This window comes from Cetorhinus maximus, chromosome 11 (genome assembly GCF_964194155.1).
Source record: "Cetorhinus maximus chromosome 11, sCetMax3.hap1.1, whole genome shotgun sequence".
NCBI classification, from domain to species: Eukaryota; Metazoa; Chordata; class Chondrichthyes; order Lamniformes; family Cetorhinidae; genus Cetorhinus; species Cetorhinus maximus.
The window spans coordinates 21,920,269-21,940,825 of NC_135889.1; the positions used below are offsets into that span (position 1 = coordinate 21,920,269).

At 41.8% G+C, this 20,557-nt stretch overlaps 1 protein-coding gene across 4 annotated transcripts in view; it reads right to left on the minus strand.

Moving 5' to 3' along the window:
* Positions 1 to 18,211, minus strand: part of LOC144686429 (islet cell autoantigen 1-like protein) — a 129,774-nt gene extending 111,563 nt beyond the window's left edge. Inside the window, exons 1-2 of one of the 4 annotated variants that reach the window (XM_078551626.1) lie at positions 17,919 to 18,211; positions 4,155 to 4,232 (exon numbers count right to left, since the gene is read on the minus strand). The gene's annotated coding sequence lies outside the window, so the exon portion shown is untranslated. Of the gene's footprint in view, positions 1 to 4,154; positions 4,233 to 16,099; positions 16,184 to 17,870; positions 17,892 to 17,918 lie in introns of those variants that run through there. The other 3 variants (XM_078551625.1, XM_078551628.1, XM_078551627.1) reach the window with 3 other exon arrangements.
* Positions 18,212 to 20,557: the final 2,346 nt, after the last annotated feature.

Below are 20,557 nucleotides of genomic sequence, written 5' to 3' on the forward strand. Positions count from 1 at the left end.
GCTAAAGACGCTATACCAATGCAAAGTGGTTACACAGCAAGAACAGCAGTAAGTAGAGGATGGTGTTATCTCACCAGCAAAAAACCATAACAGAGCTCTCCAAACAGATATCTTTTATATCTGCCTGAGGGGACAGATGGCCTTGGTTAATGTCTCATCTAAAAGACAGCACTTCAGACAATGCAGCACTCCCTGCGCACTGCACTGGAAGCGCCAGTCTGGATTGTGTGCACAAGTCTGTGGAGTGGGACTTAAACCCATAATCTAGTCGCCCAAAGGCAAGAGAACTACCCACTAAGCCCATGCTGACAGTTGACTGGAAAGCAGTATCCGCTCATACTTGTTCAGGCTTACTCCCATCAGTGAGATGTATTCATTCAATTTCCACCAAAATGTTGAGTATCAGGATCATGTTTCCCCAGCCCCATCTTTCTTTCCCCCCAATTTTGATCACCCTCTCCTGAAGACACCAACTTCTTCTTAGGATAGAACTCCACAAGCACTGGTTTCTTCCTACAAAAATAGAGTGAACATTTAAGAGCACAGGATAGCATTCAACCTGTTGTACCTCTGCCAGCTCTTTGCTGGAACAATCCAAAACACATCCCATGGTCCCACTCCAACCCACATAATTGTGTCATCTTCCACTTCAAATGCAAATCTGTTCTTTTATTTAACCATTCCATGTTAAATCATTGCATAAAACTACATTTTTCAAAAATGCAAAAGGTTGCAAATACACCAAGTCTGTTAGCATCTTTAAAAGAGCCCAGTCGGAAAGTGCAGGGTAAACAGCAAACAGTGACAGTCTGCAAAATGAGGAGGAATGGAAACTAAGTTGGAAGCATTTGTAAATGACGGAGAAATGGTGACAGATCAAGGATTTGTCAACCCTTTGTCAGTACTGGAAGCTTGATAGTTGGTGCCCAACTGCAGAATCACATCTAACAGTAGAATGGCCAAAGGTCGCCACTTTTGGGCCTGAAAAGTGCCCAGTCTACCTCAAATTACCCTGGAAAAGCAAAGTGCTACTCTGCAGTGGCTACGTGAGTGGTATTTTCCATTAACATAGAAAATAGGAGTAGGCCATTCGAGCCTGCTCCGCTATTCAGTATGATCATGGCAGATTCTTTACCTCAACGCCATACTCCTGCACTCTCCCCATACCCCTTGATGCCTTTACAGTTTAGAAATCTATTTCCTCCTTAAATATATTCAGTGGCCTGGCCTCCACAGCCCTCTGTGGTAGAGAATTCCATAGGTTCACCACCCTCTGAGTGAAGAAATTTCTCCTCATCTCAGTTCTAAATGGCCTATCCCGTATCCTGAGACTGTGACCCCTTGTTCTAGGCCCCCTCCCAGAGGAAATATCATCCCTGCATCCTGTCTAGCCCTATCAGAATTTTATATGGTTCATTGAGATCCCCTCTCATGCTTCTAAACTCCAGTGAATACAGGCTGAGTCGGCCCAATCTCTCCTCATACGAAAATCCTGCCATCCCAGGGGTCAGTCTGGTGAACCATCACTGTACTCCCTCTATGGCAAGTGTATCCTTTCTTAGGTAAGGAGACCAAAACTGCACACAATACTCCAGGTGTGGTCTCATCTCAGCCCTGTACAGCTGCAATAAGACATCTTTGCTCCTGTACTCAAGTCGACTCACAATGAAGGCCAACACACCATTTACCTTCTTAACTGCTTGCTGCACCTGCATGGTTGCTTTCAGTGGCTGGTGTACAAGGACACTTAGGTCCCTTTGTACATCAACATTTCCCAATCTATCACCATTTAAATAATACTCTGCCATTCTACTTTTCCTAACAAAGTGGATAGCTTCATATTTATCCACATTATTCTGCATCTGCCTTGTATTTGCCTACTTGCTCAACCTGTCTAAATGGTCTTGAAGCCTCTTAACACCTTCCTCATGCTCACATTACCACCCACATTCCCACCAAGTTTCGTGTCGTCAGCAAACTTGAAAATATTACATTTGGTTCCCTCATCCAAATCATTGATATATATTGTTTCTCTAGTATTTCTGTGAAGTTATTTGTGTCTTCCTTTGTGAAGGCAGAGCTAAAGTTGTTGCTTAATTGGTCTTCCATTTCCTTGTTTTCTATTTTAAATTCTCCCATTTCAGACTGTAAGGGATCTACCTTTGCCTTCACTAATCTTTTTCTTTTTACATACTTATAGAAGCTTTTACAGTCTGCTTTTATGTTCCTTGCAAGTTTACTCTCATACTCTATTTTTCCCCTCTTAATCAACCTCTTGGTCCTCCTTTTCTGAATTCTGACCTGTTCCCTGTTCCTCAGGCTTGCTACTTTTTTTAGCAACTTTATATGACTCCTCTTTGAAGCTAATGCTATCCTTAATTTCTTTTGTTGACCATGGGTGGGCCAGTTTTCCTGTTGTGTTTTTGCACCATAATGGAATGTATAACTGTTGCAATGCATACATTCGTTCCTTAAATATTGGCCATTGTTTATTCATTGTCATGCCTTTTAATGAAGTTCCCCAATCTATTTTAGCAAACTCACGCCTCATACTTTCGTAGTTTCCTTTGTTCAGATTTAGGACCCTAGTTTCGGATTGGACTACTTCACTTTCCAATCTAAGGAAGAATTCTATGGTCACTGTTCCCTAAAGGACCCCGCACAACAAGATTAATAATTAAACCCTTCTTATTGCACAATACCAAATCTAGGATAGCTTGTTCCCTGGTTGGTTCATTGACATACTGGTCTAAAAAACCATGTCGTACACACTCCAGGAATTCATTTGCCACAGTATTATTGCTAATTTGCTTTGCCCAGTCTAAATGTTAAAATCACCCATGATTACTGTAGCACCCTTGTTACATGTATCTCTAATTTCCTGTTTAATGCCGTCCCCTTCCTTGTCACTACTGTTTGTGCTGTTAATGCATCTACCTTATTGTGAATGCTCCATACGTTCAGATACAGTGCCTTTAGACTTGTCTTTTTACACATTTTTTTGTACTATGGCCCTATTTGCTGCTAGCCTTTGTTTCCTCTGCTTTGTACTTTTGCTTTCTACTTTTCTGTCTTTCATTCCTATCTTTGTTTCCCTCTCGTGTCTAACTGTTCAGGTTCCCATCCCCCTGCCAAACTAGTTTAAACCCTCCCTCACAGTACCAGCGAATACCCCTGCGAGGATATTGGTCCCGGTCTTGCTGGGGTGCAACCTATCCAGCTTCTACAGGTCCCATCTTCCCCAGAATCAGTCCCAATGCCTCAAGAATCTAAATCCCTCCCTTCTACACCATCTCTCCAGCCATCCATTCATCCGGTCTATTCTCCTATTCTTGATCTCGTTATCATGTGGCACTAGGAGTAATCCTGAGATTACTACATTTGAGATCCTGCTTTTTAATTTATTTCCTAGCTCCCTATGTTCTGCTTTCAAGACCTCATCCCTCTTTTTACCTATGTCGTTGGTACTGACATGGGCCACAGCCTCTGGCTGTTCACCCTCCACCTTCAGAATGTCCTGCAGCTGCTCAATGACATCCTTGACCCTGGCACTAGGGAGGCAACATACCATCTTGGTGTCACGTCAGCGGCCACAGAAACGTCCATCTGCTCCCCTTACGATAGAATCCTCTATCACTATTGCTCTCCCACTCTTTCCCGCCCCCTCCCCGGCGCCTGCCCCCCCACCCCATCCGGCCCTATAGCCTATAGTTCTCTGTTGCTTTCTCCATGCCAATGCCTCAGCCACAGTTGGCTTTCCAACCATCAGCACCCTGTTCTACTGTAGTATAAACTGTTGCGATTATTTGAAATTTGGCATTCTTGCATCTGTCCTGATGAATGCAAGACAATAAGCTTTGGATTCATGTCTCTCTTTCCAGCAATAATCCTGTCAATCCCACCTCCCTCCCACAACCCCACTTGATTCTTGTAGCACTGCAGGCTTATTTCCTTCAAGAGCCCATCCAACTTCCTTTTGAAATCATTGATTGTTTCTGCTTCTGCCATCTCATAGCAAGTTCCAGGACATTACCACTTCCTGCATAAAAAAAGTTCTTCCTCACATTCCCCCTGCAGTTCTTGCCCAAAATCTTAAAATTGTGAAATGGTGCTATATAAATGCAAGTTCTTTCTTTTTCTTATGTTAACTTTACCAATTCAACGTTCTCCACTGAAACCGAAGACTCTGGAGTCAAACGCCTATCCTCAGCTAACCTTGGAACAGCACAGTTCTATCAGAGAAGAAATTACATAAAATTAGAGAATCCATAGCACAGAAACAGATCACTCTGCCCAACTAGTCTATGCTGGTGTTAATACTCACATGAGTTTCCGCCCACTCCTCTGCATTTAACCTTATCACTGTATGCTTCTATTTCTTCACCCTCGTGTGTGTATCTAGCTTCCTTTTAAATGCATTGATGCTATTCCCCTCAGCTACTCCCTGTAGCAGCAGGTTTCACATTCTAACCACTCTCTGGGTAAAGAGGTTTCTTCAGGATTCTATATCACAGTAAAAATTTCTGTTATCCAGCATGTCCCAGAAACAGGAGGTGCCAGGTAATCAATAATGCCGGTTAACGAAGGTGTAAGATGAGTTTGCATTTTCATCCAATCAGAAAGTTCCTGGGTGATCTCATGGTGATGCCAGTGTTGAGGTCTCACATGAGGTGTGGGAGCAAATCTGGTGAGCAGCGCTGAGTGCTGCAGAACAGTGGGAGGCTGAGACCAGAGCAAAGGCAGGCTGCGGATAAAAACTGCCTGTGGGTCTGACAACTTTTAGCGTTTGTGCGAGAGTGGGACTGACAGGGAGCGGTGAATATAACCACTCAGTAATAAGGGTTAGTGCCAAGGATGGGAGATCAGAGATATCTCCAGTCAAAAACCAAATTTCTGTTGCTGTGCTGGTTGGTACAGTGCTGGATAACAGAAATTTAACTGTAAATTTATTAATGATTTTTATTTTATATTTATAACCTCTAGTTTTTGACTTCCCCACATGTGGAAACACCATCCCTACATCTACCCTATCCACCCTCTTCATGTGACCTCTTCAGCCTCTCCTCTTGGGAAGAACCCCAGCTTATTAAGTCTTTCCTGATAGGTATAACCTTTCAGTTCTAGTATCATCCTTGTAAATCTTGTTTTCACCTTCTCCAGTCCCTCTATGTCCTTTTTGCAATATGAAATCAGAACTGTGCACAGTACTCCATAAATTTACATAAAAGTTTACCATAACTCCTTTGCTTTTCAATTCTATTTCTCTGAATTGAACCCAGTCTTTTATTTGTATTTTTCGTTAATGGCCTTGTTAACTTGCTTTGCTGCTTCTAATGGTTTGTGAATCTTTACCCCTAGATCCCCTTGCTCCTCAACCCCATTTGGACTCCTATATTCCAAGGGGTATGTGATCTCTTTGTTCATCCTACCAAAATGTAATACATTACACTGAACCCAAAATGAAATTCATTTGCTATTTGCACAACTGTTCTGCAAAATCTTACTGAGGAAGAATGTGACAAAATATAGTATTAACTATATCCATCCATTTGGTGTTATTCACAAATTTTGAAATTGTACATTCAGCTCCCAAGTCCAAATCATTTATGTAAATGGCAAACAACAATGATCCCGGAACCGATCCTTGTGGAACATCACTTCCCACCTTTTGCAAGTTGAACCCATTCGTGACAGGGATTGGAAATTGCATTGTCACCATGGTGAAGGATGTCATTCAAGTGAGGGGCATGACAAGAATGCGGTAGTGATAGGAGACAGTATAGTCAGGGGGATAGATATTGTTCTCTGCGGCCGTGACTGGGAGTTGGCAGACAACAACCATTGTCCTCTACTTTCTATTCTATTCTATTTTGTTGCAAGCTTTCTATCCGTTCTGCTTACTGACCCAACTCAACTTCTTTAATCTTAGTCATGAGTTTACAATACGGTATCTTATCGGTGGCCTTTGAAAATTAAAATGTGTTACGTCTACTCCATTACTCTTATCTACTCTTTGTTGTTTCTTCAAAATATTCAGTATGGTTGGTCAAATATGACCTTTCCTTTTAAAGTCCACGCTAACCCCCTCTAAGTAATTAGAAAGATAGGTGAACATTTTGGGTGAGATATTTTTAGATCTAAGCCCCACCCAAAGCATTAACACTTTTTTGAAAGTTGACAGACCTGCTAGCAAAGTCTTTTGTTTTCAGCACATAGGATTTTGTTAAATTTCTGAAAGACTTGCAACCAGTATATATTTATTGATATAATTCACCAAAACTGGTGCTCGATAAATTATTTAAATGCAGTTTAACGCAACTGATCTGTTCTCCATCCATGGGCTGACTAGAGCAGAGATACACAGGCTCCACTGTGGTATAAACAAGGGCAGGGAATTAACCCAATATGCTTCACATTTAATTCACTGCCTCAAATTGCTCTCCATACAGTCACCATCAGTGAAAGATCTGTATTCACTTGTACCCGCCATTACTGTATCACACTGCTGTAACAGTCACAGATTTGTGCTCACCTGTACTGTACCTGCATTATACAGTGACACACTTATACCCACCATTACTGTATCCCACTGCTGCAACAGTGTATTCACCAGTACTATACCCCAATGCTCTGTGGTAACAGACTTGTATCTGCTAACACTCGATTCATCAGTTTGACAATAGAGGAAGAGAATTTATTTCAGTGATAAATTAGAAACTAAAAATAAATCAAGGGAAGGAACTTATTGGAACCAGTACAAGTAACAATATGGTAATGGAGAAAATAATGGGGCTTCAGATAGTCAAATTTCCAGGATCTGATGGTTTTCACCACAGGATATTAAAAGAAGTAGATGAGGAAATTGTAGAAGTGTTAGTCATAATGTTTTCTTGATTCAGGAATTGTACCAATAGGATGGAAATTTGCTAATGTCACTCCATTATGCAGCTTGGTTGGTAGCACATTCTCCTCTGAGTCATAGAGTTCCAGATTCAAGTCCCACTCCAAGGCTTTAGCACAAAAATCAAGATTGACACTCCAGTGCACTACTGAGGGAATACTGCAGTGTTGGAAGTGCCTTCTTTTGGATGAGGCATTAAACTGAGGCTCAATCTGCCTTCTTGGGTGGATGTAAAAGATCCCATGGCACTATTTCAAAGAGCAGGGGAATTAACCCGTTTCCTGGCCAATATTTATCCCTCAATCAACATCACAAAAACTGGATAATTTGGTCATTATCACATTGCTGTTTGTGGGAGTTTGCTGTGCACATGTTGCCCACCGTGTTTCCTAAATGACAATAGTGACTACACTTCAAAAGTACTTCATTGGCTGCAAAAAGCACTGGGACATCCGTGGTCACGAAAAATGCTATGTAAATGCAATTTTTTTTTTAAAAGGGTAGGAGAGAGAAACCAGGTGACTGCAAACCTGTCAATTTAAAGTCAATTGTGGAGAATCTACTTGGATCAGTCATTAGATAGAGTGATTGAGCATTTGGACAACTATGAGCTGATTGGAGAGAGCCAACAAAACTCTATTAAGCATAAGTTATTTCTGATTGATCTAGATGAATTTTCTGAGGTCACGAATAACATAGGTAAGAGAGTGTATGGTACCTAAGTGTGGACTTCCAGAACGTGTTCAATAAGGTTTTCCACTAATAATTATTAACAAATATGAGAGGACACGGAAGTGGAGATAACGTTATGACCTTGATTGGAAATTGGTTGGAAGACAAAGAGTGAAAATGAAGGGTAGGTAGACTGATTGGCAGTACATTACCAATGATTTCCCCAGGATCTGTTCTGGGACCGCATCTTTTCATCATATTTATTAATATGTTATAGTTAGAATTAATTATAATTAATAATATTTAATCAAAATGGGTTTCGATTCGTAAGGCACTGGCACCAGTACTGGGGAAAGTGTAAGCTGTACCATTGAGAACCGTGCTGGGACCAGAGTTCTGGCGAGTCACATAACTAGGGCAGTGCAGAAGGCTTTAAACTAAATAGTGGGGGTGAGGGATCAAGTGAGGGAAGATGTGATAAATTAAAGAGAGAGGGCAAGGCAAGAGGACAGGGTTGCAATAAAAGAAGTGACAGGGAAGGGACAGATTTACAAACTTAAGAGTGCGCCAGCAGAAAAGGCCAGAGATTGCAAAAATAACAAAAAGGCAGAACTAAAGGCTCTGGATCTGGATGCGCGCAGCATTCGCAACAAAATGGATGAATTGACAGCTCAAATAGAAATCAATATGTATGATCAGACAGCCATTACAGAGACATGGCTGCAAAATGTCATGTACCCTTGAATATTCATTGTCACTTCAGAAGGACAAAAAGTTAGGAAAAGGTGGAGGGGTAGCTCTGTTAATCAAAGATGACATTTGTACATTAGGGAGAGATGATTTTAGTTTTAAAGATCAAGCTGTAGAATCAATTGGAGTAGAGATAAGAAACAATAAAGGCAGAAAGCTACTTGCAGGAATAGTTTATAGACCCCCTGAACAGTAACCACACTTTAGGACGGGGTATGCAGGAAGAAATAATGGGAGCTTATGAGATACAGCGATCATCATGTCCTCAAGCCAACCAGAGAGCAGGTTATTCTAAATCTGGCAATGTGCAATGAGGCAGAATTAATTAATGACTTCATAGTAAAGGGGCTCCTAGGTAGCAGTGAACATAACATGATTGAATTTAGCATTTGGTTTGAGGGAGAGAAGAGTGGGTCTAAGGCTAAACTTAAACAAATCCAGTTATGAGGGCATGAAGACAGAACTGGCTAAAGTGAACTGGGAAATTAGGTTAAGGTATAGGTCAGTAGAGATGCAGTGGCAGACATTTGAGGATGTATTCCACAACACTCAGCAAGGATACATTCCAGTGCGAAAGAAACTCTAGGGGTAGTTCACACCATCCGTGGCTAACTAAGGAAGTTAAAGATAGTACCTAGCTGAAAGAAAAAGGTTACAATCCTGCAAAGATGAGTGGCAGGTCAGAAGATTGGACAAAATATAAAAAACAGCAAATAATAATTAAAATAATAATGAGGTAGAAATTAGAGTACAAGAGAAAGCTAGCTAAAAATATAAAAACAGACTTAGTTTCGACAGGCTTTTAAAAAGGACAAGAGTAAGTAAAGCGAATGTTACTCCTCTAGGGAGAGAGTCTGGGGAATTAATAATGGAAAGCAAGGAAATGGCGCATGAATTGAACAGATGATTTCCTGTCAGTCTTCACTGTAGAGAATATAAATAGCATTCCAGAAATAATTGTGAAGCAAAAGGTGAAAGGGAGGAAGGAATGTAAACATGTCCAATCACCAGGGAAAGGGTAACGAGAAAATTATTAGAACTAAAATCTGACGAGTCATTGGGTCCTGATGGATTTCAAATTATCAGGAAGATGTAATAATTCTCATAATGTTAGTGTGTGTGTGATTTAATTAAATTAAAGGCAGCTGGTCTGAAGGCTTTGATGTATTGGAAGATGAGCTAGGTTTGAAATATTAAGTAGGTAGACATAGGTGTAAAGGGAACATTTGCATTTTTAAATAAACCAGGCTAATTGAATTCAAATGAGGGGTAAAATGTTTCACCTAGGTAGACATAGGTGTAAAGGGAACATTTGCATTTTTAAATAAACCAGGCTAATTGAATTCAAATGAGGGGTAAAATGTCTCACCTAGAAGTAAGAAACAGTGTATTTATTTTCCCAAAGATTACTGGTAAAATTGGTACTGAGAGATTTTTATTATCAGAAAGGTAAAGTCCAAAGACACAATGAAACAATGGGAATTTGCATTCAAAGAGGAAAATATTTATAAAGGATTGAAGATTGTGTGTAAGGGTAGGCATTCTAAGATCTAACAAGTGTGAAACCATCCAACATCTAAGCCTCAAGCTGCTGTCTACAAGGAACTGAAGTTAAGAAAACTCATTTTGAATTGGATTGTTCAGGGTATAATTTTTTTTTGCTTGGGTCTTTTAAAATCTATGTGTCTTACTGTTGCCTTAATGAAAGTGTAACTGGGAGTTAAATTAACTAGGAGATTTAGAAGTTATCATAGTAGTAATTTATAGATCGATGTGTGTATCTAAAATCACTTCTTCTATTAATAAATGTTTAATTTAGTTTTGTAAGAAACCTATAAGACTTGGTGGTCTTATTACTACTGAATTCAAGGCATGCATCTCAAAATTTATACAAATTGCAAAACAGTTGTGGCAGTTGTTTCAAGTTTCCCTTTGGGATTTGAGCAGCTCAGCATTTACCATCGGCTCTGTCATAATAATCCTAGGGTCTTAAAAGAAGAGGCTGCTGAGATAGAAGATGAACTGGTTGTAATTTTCCAAATTTCCCTAGTTTCTGGAAAGGTCCCAACAGATTGGAAAATAGCGAATGTGACTCCTCTATTCAAGAAAGGAAGGAGACAGAAAGTAGGAAGCTACAGGCCAGTTATCTTAACATCTGTTTTGGGAAAATGCTGGAATCTATGATTAAGGAGGTTATAGCAGGGCACTTAGAAAATCTCAATGCAATCAGGCAGAGTTAACATGGTTTTGTGAAAGGGAAATCATGTTTGACTAATTTATTAGAATTCTTTAAGGAAGTAACAAGCCATGTGGATAAAGGGGAACTTGTGGATGAGGTGCACTTCGATTTCTAGAAGACATTTGACAAGGTGTCACATTGAAGGTTACCACACAAAATAAGAGCTCATGGTGCAGCAGGTAATATATTATCAATGAATAGAGGATTGGCTAACTGACAGGAAACAGAATGTAGGCATTTGGCAGGATGAAATGACATCAGTGCCACAGGGGTCAGTGCTGGGGCCTGACTTGGAAGAAGGGACCGAATGTATGATTGCTAACTTTGCTGATGACTCAAAGATAGGTAGGAAAGTAACTTGTGAAGTGGCCATAAGGAGTCTGCAAAGGGATATAGACAGATTAAGTGAGTGGGCAAAAATTTGGCAGATGGGAGTATAATGTGGGAAAATATGAATTTGTCCACTTTGGCAGGAAGAATAGAAAACCAGCATATCATTTAAATAGGGAGGGATTGCAGAACTCATAGGTACAGAGGGATCTGGGTGTCATGATATATGAATCACAAAAAGTTAGTATGCAGGTACAGCATATGATTAGGAAGACAAATGGAATGTTGTTGTTTATTGTAAGTGGAATGAAATATAGAAGTAGGGATATTTTGCTACAGTTGTACAGGGTGTTGGTGAGACCACATCTAGAGTACTATGTACAGTTTTGGTCTCCTTATTTAAGAAGAGGCATAATTGCATTAGATGTTCATAGAACGCGCACATGATTGATTCCTGCAATGGTAGCGGGGGGTTATCTTATGAGGAAAGGTTGGTCAGGTTGAGCCTGTATCCTTTAGAGTTTAGAAGAATGAGAGGTGGTATTATTGAAACATTAAAGATCCTGAGGAATCTTGACTGGTTAGATGCTGAAAGGATGTTTCCCCTTATGGGAGAGGCTAGAACTAGGGCAGTAATTTAAGACGGAGATGAGGAGAATTTTTTTCTCAGAGGGCCGTGGACTGTGGAACCCTCTGCTCCAGAGAGCGGTGGAAGCAGGATCATTGAATATTTTTTAAAAATATAAGAAATAGGAGTAGGCCATTCAACTCTTCGAGCCCACTCTGCCATTCAGTGAGATCATGGCTGATCTTCTACTTCAACACCATTTTCCTGCACTATCCCTGTATCCCTTGACGTTTTTAATATGTACAAATCTATCAATCTGAGTCTTGAACATGCTTACGGCTGAGCCTGGGGCAGAGAGTTCCAAAGATTCACCACCCTCTGAATGAAGAAATTCCTCCTCATCTCAGTCCTAAATGACCTGTCCCTTATTCTCAGACACTCTCTCTAAGGAAGAGGTGGATAGATTCTTGACCAACAAGGGAGTCAAAGGGTATCGGGGATAGACGGAATTTGGAGTTGAGGTCACAAGGGCCTCAATTAGATCAGCCATGATCTTATCAAATGGCGAAGCAGGTTCGAGGGGCAAAATGGCCTATTCCTGCTCCTAATTTGTACGTTTGTATGTAACTTGGCTGAAGGGATAGTGAGTTTTGTACACAACTATACAGACAACACTAAGTTAGGAGGAACATTAAATAGGTGGAACCAGCAAAGATAAATCAGAGCATTTCCTAAATGGTGAGAAACAAGGGAATGTGGAGGAGTGAAGAGGTTTGGGAGTTAAGTAAACAAATCACTAAAAGCTAGTTTTCAGGATCAAAAACAATCAAAAGGCTTATGGAATGCTGACCTTTATCTCAAGGGGGCTGGAATACAAAGGCGAGGAAATTATTCTTCAGTTGTACAGAGTTTTGATCAGATCACATCCAGAGTATTGTGCTCAGTTCCGGGCACTGCACCTCAAGAAGGATATACTGGTCTGTAGCACAGATTCACCAGAATGATAACAGGGTTAGAGTGTTAAATTATGGGGGCTAGTTGCATGAACTATTCCTTTGAATGCAAGAGGATGAGTGGTGAACTGACTGAGTCCTTTAGAACTTTAAAAGGATTTGATAGGGTGGATACAGGGAAACTATTTCTACTGGTGGGAGAAATCAAGTGCAAAGGGACATGCACTAAAATTAGAGATAGGCCAGTCAGAAGCCAAACCAGGAAGCTCTTTTTCACAGAAGGTCATAAAAATTTTGAACTTTCTGCCAAAACAGCTATGGATTTTGGAACAATAAGAACTTTCAAAAATGAGATCGATAGATTTCTGTTTGGTAATATTATCAAAGGATATGGAGCAAAGGTGAGAAAATGGTGTTGAGATGCAGATCAGCCATAATTTAAGTTGTGAGGAGAATGTAAAAAGTCTACAAAGGGATAGAGAGAGGTCGGTAATTTGGCTGATGGGGTATAATATTGGAAAATGTGAGGTTGTCCACTTTGGTAGGAAGAATAGAAAAGTAGATTATTATTTAAATAGAGAGTGGCTCCAGGATGTTGGAGTACAGGGGGATCTGGATGTCCTTTTACATGAATGACAAAAACTTAGCATGCAGGTACAGCGAGTAATTAGAAAGGCAAATGGAGTGCTGACCTTTATTACAAGAGGATGGAGCATAAAAGTAGCGAAGTATGAGGCATTGCTGAGGCCACACCTAGAGTACTGTGTACAGTTCTGGTCTTCCGATTTAATGGGAGATATATTTGCATTGGAAGCAGTTCAGGGGAGGTTCCTTAAGCTGATTCCTGGGATGAAGGGGTTGTCTTATGAGGAAAGGTTGAGCAGGTTGGGCCTATACTCTGTGGAGTTTAGAAGAATGAGAAGCGATCTTATTGAAACATAAGACTCTGAGGGGGCTTGACATGGTAGATGTTTACCTTGTGGGGAAATCTAGAACTAGGAGGCACAGTTTCAGAATAAGCGGTCTCCATTTAAGATGGAGATGAGGAGAAAGTTCTTCTCTCAGAGGGTCATTAACCTTTGGAATTCTCTACCTCAGAGAGCAGTGGAAGCTGAGTCCTTGAATATATTTAGGGCCGAGTTAAACAGACTTTTGATCTACAAGGGAATCAAGGGTTATAGCAGCAGGCAGGAAAGGGGAATTAAGGCCACAATCAGAACAGCCAGGATCTTACTCAATGATGGATCAGTGATGAACAGACCTGGACCCACCTATACTATACCACAGTGTTATACAGTGACAGATCTGTACCCACCAATACTGTACCCCAGTGTTATACAATGACAGACCTGTACCCACCAGTACTGTACCCGTGGAGTACAGTGACAGACCTGTACCCACCAGTACTGTACCCCAGTGTTACACAGTGATAGGCCTGGACCCACCAGCACTGTCCCCCAGTATTATTCAGTGACAGACCTGAACCCACTAGTACTGTACCCCAGTGTTATACAGTGACAGACCTTTACCCACCAACACTGTACACCCCAGTGTTATACATGATCATGCCAGTACTGTACTACAGTGTTATACAGTGATAGACATGTACCTGCCAGTGCTACCCCAGTGTTGTAGAGTGACAGACCTGGACCCACCAGCACTCTACCCCAGTGTTATACAGTGACAGAGCTGAACATGCCAGTACTGTACCAGTGTTATACAGTGACAGACCTGTACCCACCAGTACTGCACCCCAGCGTTATACAGTGAAAGACCTGTACCCGCCAGTACTGTACCCCAGTGTTATACAGCGACAGACTTGTACTCACCAGTACTGTCCCCGTATTATACAGTGAGAGACCTGTACCCACCAGGACTGTACCCCAATGTTATGCAGTGACAGACCTGTACCCGTCAATTTTATGCCCCAGTGTTATACAGTGATAGACCTGGATGCACCAGTACTGAACCCCAGTGTTATACAGTGGCAGACTTGTACTCATCAGTACTGTACCCGTATTGTACAGTGACAGACCTGTACCCACCAGCACGCTACCCCAGTGTTATACAGTCACTGACTTGAACATGCTAGTACCGTACCCCAGCGTTATACAGTGACAGACCTGGATGCACTAGTACTGTACCCCAGTGTTATATAGTGACAGACCTGTGCCCACCAGTACTGTACACCAGTGTAAGACTGTGACACACCTGTTCCCACCAGCACCCTACCTGTGTTATACAGTGACAGACCTGAACATGCCAGTACTGTACCAGTGTTATACAGTGACAGACCTGTACCTACCAGGATTGTACCCGTATTATACGGTGACAGACCTGTACCCACAAGCATGCTACCCCAGTGTTATACAGTGACAGACCTGTACCCACCAGTACTGTATCCCAGTGTTATACAGTGACAGACCTGTACCCACCAGTACTGTACCCCAGTGTTATACAGTGACAGACCTGTACCCACCAGTACTGCACCAGAGTTTTATTGCTCAAATGTTCTCTCTCAAGGCACCTCCCAGATTGGAAGCACAGGATGTAAACTTCCTTTTCCTTAAATTAGAATTCATGAGGCCCCCATTTTGGTGAGTCAGCTCCTGGTATCCCTGCTGTTAAATTTAGTTTGTGTCTGCTGTTGGTATACCTGTTGATCCAATGCATCTGTGTAAACCAGATTTTACAGCAGGATTACTGGAAGCAAGCACAGATGCCTGAATCTGATTTAAATGCTGAACATTACCATTATAATCATTTTGTTGGGTGTTTATTCACAGCTCAAATGGAGGTAAAGTACAAAAACATCACCGCAGTGACAAAACTGTTAACATGACCTGAACCATAGAATGGGATTAAACCTTCAAATCATTCTAGAATATCGGTTCCTGTGATATTATCGGCCTAACCTTTTATAAACCAGCAAATGTCATTACAAATATTGAACTATTAATATGCTTGATGTTATTGCAACATTAACAATGGCCACATTGTCCCTCTATTGGGTTTGTGGTGAAGGCAATAACCAACCCAGTACTATAACAACAACAACAACTTAGATTTATATAGCACTTTGAATGAAATGTCCCAATACACTTCACAGAAGCTTTATGAAGCAAAATTTGACACTGAAGCAATATTAAGACAGGTTTTAAGGAGCATCTTGAAGGAGGAAAAAGAGAGTCACAGATGTTTAGGGAGGGAATTCCAAAGCTTGGGGTCCAGGCAGCTGAAGGCGCGGCCACCAGTGCTGAAGTGATTAAAATTTGGGACAATCAAGAGGTCAGAATTAGAAGCACACAGAGATCTCGGAAGATCATAGGGCTAGAGAAGATTACAGAGAAAGAGAGGGGCAAGGCCACTAAAGGATCTGAAAACAAGAATGAGAATTTTGAAGTCAAGATGTTCCTGGTCCAGGAGCCAACTAGGCCTTAGAAGAAAAGCTTTTATTCATACAGCACCTTTCATGACCTGAGTATGTCCCGGAGCACTTTACAGCCAATGAAGTAGTCCTGAAGCATGGTGGTGTTGGTGTTGTAATGCAGTCAGAGTTTAAAAATTCAAAGGTGCTTCTTTTCCAAGGGCAGTGAATCAATGTGTTGAGAAGGTAGAACTTGAAACAACTTGTGCAGAGCAAGCTCAAACAGCAATGAGATAAATCATCACAAAATCTGTCTTACCAATTAATGCTGTAGTTTAGTGATGTTGGTTGTGGGATAAACTTTCGGCTGTACACTAGGAGAACTCCATTGTTCTTAGGATATGTCATAGGATCTTTAACATCCAACTGAAAGCACAGATGGGGCCTAGGCCTAACGACTCATCTGAAAAACTGCACCTACGACAGTGCTGAACAGGGATGTCATCTTGGATATGTGGTCAAGTCTATGGAGTGAAACTTGAACCCACTACTTTTCTGGTTTAGACTCTTAAAAAAAGGCCAACTGGTTAAATTTAAAGCTGTAGAATTCACAGTAATCCCTGCAAATTGGGTATATTAGCTAATTGATATGAAACAAGAGTTTTTCGAAGGATTGTTGCTAGGGCTTGGTGTGGTGCTGTTTTTAATTTACATGGGCAAATTTGAATTCAGAAACATAAAGCAAATTAGTCAAACTGACAGATGACCAAACCAAGAGGGCTAGTGGCGTTGGAGGTGACAGCTTAGAAAAGAGTGTCTATAAAAATACTAATGAGAAAAACAAAGTCAGCTAAAATTTACAACAATTTGCATTTATCATCTTTAGCATAGCAAATGATCCCAAGGCATTTCACAGAAGCATTACCAAACAAAATCTGATGCTGAGCCGCATATAGAGATATTAGGACCGATGACCAAAGAGCTAGGTTTTAAGAAAATTCCTAAAGGAGGGAAGAAAGGTAAAGTGACAGAGGGGAATTCCAGAGTTTAGAGGCTAAAGCAACTGAAAATACAGCAGCCAATGATCGAATGATTAAAATGGGCGATGCACAAGAGGCCAGAGTTGGAGGAGCCCAGACAGTGTTGCAAGGCCAGAGAAGTTACAGAGATTGGGAGGAACAAGGAAAGTGAAAAGATTTTAAAACAAGAATAAAGATTTTAAAATTGAGACGATGCTGGACCAGGGGTCAATGTAGGTCACTGAGCACAGGGGCGATAGATGAATGGGACTTTGTGTGAGTTAGGGTATGAACAGCAGAGTTTCAGATGAGCTCAAGCTTATGGAAAGTAAAATATGAGACACCAGCCAGGAGTACATTGGAATAGTCAAGTATAGAGATAACAAGGCATGGATGAGGATTTCAGCAGCAGGTGAGCTCAGAACAGCAAAGAACTGTACACGAGGCAGAAAAACCAAGCAACACAAATATTCCATCAATTGTGCTGAAACATAGGGCCAGGAAAAGCAACTGTGCCTCTCAAACATGTTCCCCCATTCAATTAGATCAAAGCTGACCTGTTTCTTATTCCCATCCACCCAACCTTGAGTCCATACGCCTTGTCTATCAATCTCAGTTTTGATTAATTAAGCCCAGCCTCAACATCTTTTTACAGGAGAGATTTCCAGATTTCCATCACCCTTTGTGTGAAGAAATGCTTCCTGACATCAACCCTGAGTGGGTCAGCTCTAAAGATTATTATGTCCCCTTGTTCTGGACTCTCCCACTGAAGGAAATAGTTTTTATCTCCCCTATCAAACTCTTAGTCATCTCAATCAGATCACCCCATAATCTTCTAAACTCCAGGGAACACAAACCTAGTCTTCAACCTGTCCTCATAATCTAACCCCAATATTCTGGTCAATCTACACTGCATCCCCGCCAAGGCCAGTATCTCCTTCCTAAGCAAATTTCCACCCTGACACCACTGACTCGAGATACAGAAAGTGACTTGGACAATTTAAATGGTCCAATTTTAAGAACAGCATTTTCTGCCCCCAGATTTTAACGGTTTTAATTTAGAATAACAACCTGAAGAATATTAAAGGGAAGGGAGGAGACCCACTCTCCCACATTCACCTGTTCCAGGTTTGCAGCCTCCGTCCGCTCACAGCCCTGTACGCTGGGCTGCAGCTCCAAACCAAACCAAAGGCCCCACTCCCTCGGACAGGCCGCGGCGCTGAATGCCGGCTCCAGGGCAGACTGGGAGGCTCCCTCCTCGCGGGACAAACTGACTTTGGTCGGCGTTATTGACACGGGAATGAGCGTCTCATCAGCTGACGGAGCGATTTCTCTCAACTCGCTGTTTCCATCAGTAGATCCGCTTCAGAGCCATCAGAGCAGGATGTGATGACGAGTCCTCCGGCCGCGGGACGGCGCTGCAGCAGGGACGAGTCCTCCGGCCGCAAGGCGGCGCTGCGGCGGGGACGAGTCCCCCCTGTCACGGGGCGGCGCGGCGGGGATGAGTCCTCCGGCCGCAAGGCGGCGCTGCAGTATTAAGTGGAATAGAAGATAAGTTGATCTTCGGGTATTGAGAAATGTTTCTGAGTAGAAAAGAGGAAAAAGTCAGTCCAGGTAAAGATGTTGAGTAAGTTCCCTTGCTCTGCACAATTTCATTTCCTCCTGTAAAATTAATGACTTTTGTTGGGGTTTTGTCCTTGGGTGCAAGGTTCTTTACTGATACCTCAACCAAGAGTCTATTGCTTATGTGAATGTGGACAGTGAAGCCTAGATTTTCTGACTGGGGTCATATAAATCCTGACCTTAACCCATTTATTGTAACGAGTTATTATGGACTATGCAATAATACCAATCAACAAATCTGGGTTTGAGTTTCAAGCCACACCCGATGGTGCTTATCCATTAGACAGTGGATGACATTACAGCCAAGCCTCCCCTCTTCACCCAATGTCTAATTTCACACACACACTTTCTAAAATGGATCAACGATTATCTTAGTGTCTCCATAAATTAAAAAATAATAATTTGGGCACTGTTGCAAGCAAATCGGGAGAAAAAAAATAAAGGAATGTTAGGGGAAATTGTGATATTTTTTTCAATTTCTTTGTAAATGCTTGTTTATTGGATGGGTGGGGAGAGAGACAGTTTATTTGGCTAGGCAACTGTGCTGAAACCTCTGGGAATGCATTCAACCAGATTTGGCAATGCTTATCACTTTATCTCTTTAATCAGGTTTCTGGCCCTAACACAGCATTAAAGTCACATGCAACATTCTTTCAGACAGAGATGTTAATCCTCTTCATCCTTCTTGAGCTGTCTGCAACCTTTGACATGCGTGACCCCATCTCCTGCAACCTTTCTGCTCCATCTTCTAAATTCGTTGAACTACCCTTGCTTAAGGTCAGACTCTTACCTATATAATTGCAATCAGAGCATCGCCAACAATGGTTCCTCTTCTCACTCCTGGACAAGTACCACTGGAGACTCTCAAAGATCTATCCTTGATCTCCTCATCCCCATCTTTGTGCTGACCCCTAGCGACTGCCCACAGACTTGCGTTCAGCCCCTACATATGTGCTGATGACACCCAGCTCTAACTCAACACCATCTCCATCAAACCATCCACAGCCTCTCGTGTTGTCAGATTGCTTGCCTGACATCAAGTCTTGGATGAGCCGAATTTTACTTCAGATAATGATTTGGAAGACCAAAGCCATCATCTTTAGATTGTAAAGTCTGCCTCTGCCAGTGATTTCATTAAGTTCCCCAGCCACTATCTCAGGCTCACCTAGATTGTTCAATTCAGAGCTGAACTTACAACCCCATATCTGCTGATTACAAAAATTGCCCATGTCTGTCTCTGCCCTCTACCTATGCAAATCCCTTGTGCATGTCTTTTTTATCTCCAGACTCGATTATTCCAATGTCCCCCTAGTTAGCCTGCCATTCTCCACCTGCTGTAAATTTCAATTGTCCATGACCTATCCCACACCAGATCTGCACACACTTCAATGACCTATATTGGCTACCAGTTCACAAATACCTCAAATTCTTAACCTTGTTTTAAAATACTCGATGGTCTTACCCATTATACATTTGTAACATCCTATAGCTCAGGAACACCTGTCCTCCTCACACACAATCCTGTGGAAATATTTCTTCTGGTTTTTCCCCCCACCAATGGGGACTGTGCCTTCAGCTACCAAGATATCACACTCTTGAAGTTCCTCCCTAAATCCCTTTAGAGTAGAGAATTCCAAAGATTCACAACCCTTCGAGTGAAGAGGTAGAGAGGTGGAGGGAGGGAATTCCAGAGGGTGAAGCCTGGGCAATTGGAGGCAGAGCTGCCGCTGGTGGAGCAACTATAATTGGGAATGCACAAAAGGCCAGAATTAAAGGACTGCCAGGGTTGAAGGAAATTACAAAACTAGGGAGGGGCAAGAAATGTGAGTCCTGAAGGCTGTGTTGCCGGCCTGGTGCCATGGTTAAGGGGAGGAGTCATCCGGCCATGGGGGCTGGAAAGGAACTTGAAGTGAGAGGGGAAGGATCCAGTTGTTGTGGTCCACTTGCCTATCAATGACATGGGTAGGACTAAGAAAGAGGTTCTGCTGAGGAAGTATGAGCAGCTAGGAGCTAAATTAAAAAGCAGAGCCATAAACATATTTACTAGATTACTACCCAAGCCATGAACAAATTTAGTAAAGGGTAAATAAGATCAGAGTTAAATGCATGGCACAAAGATTGATGTGGGAGAAATG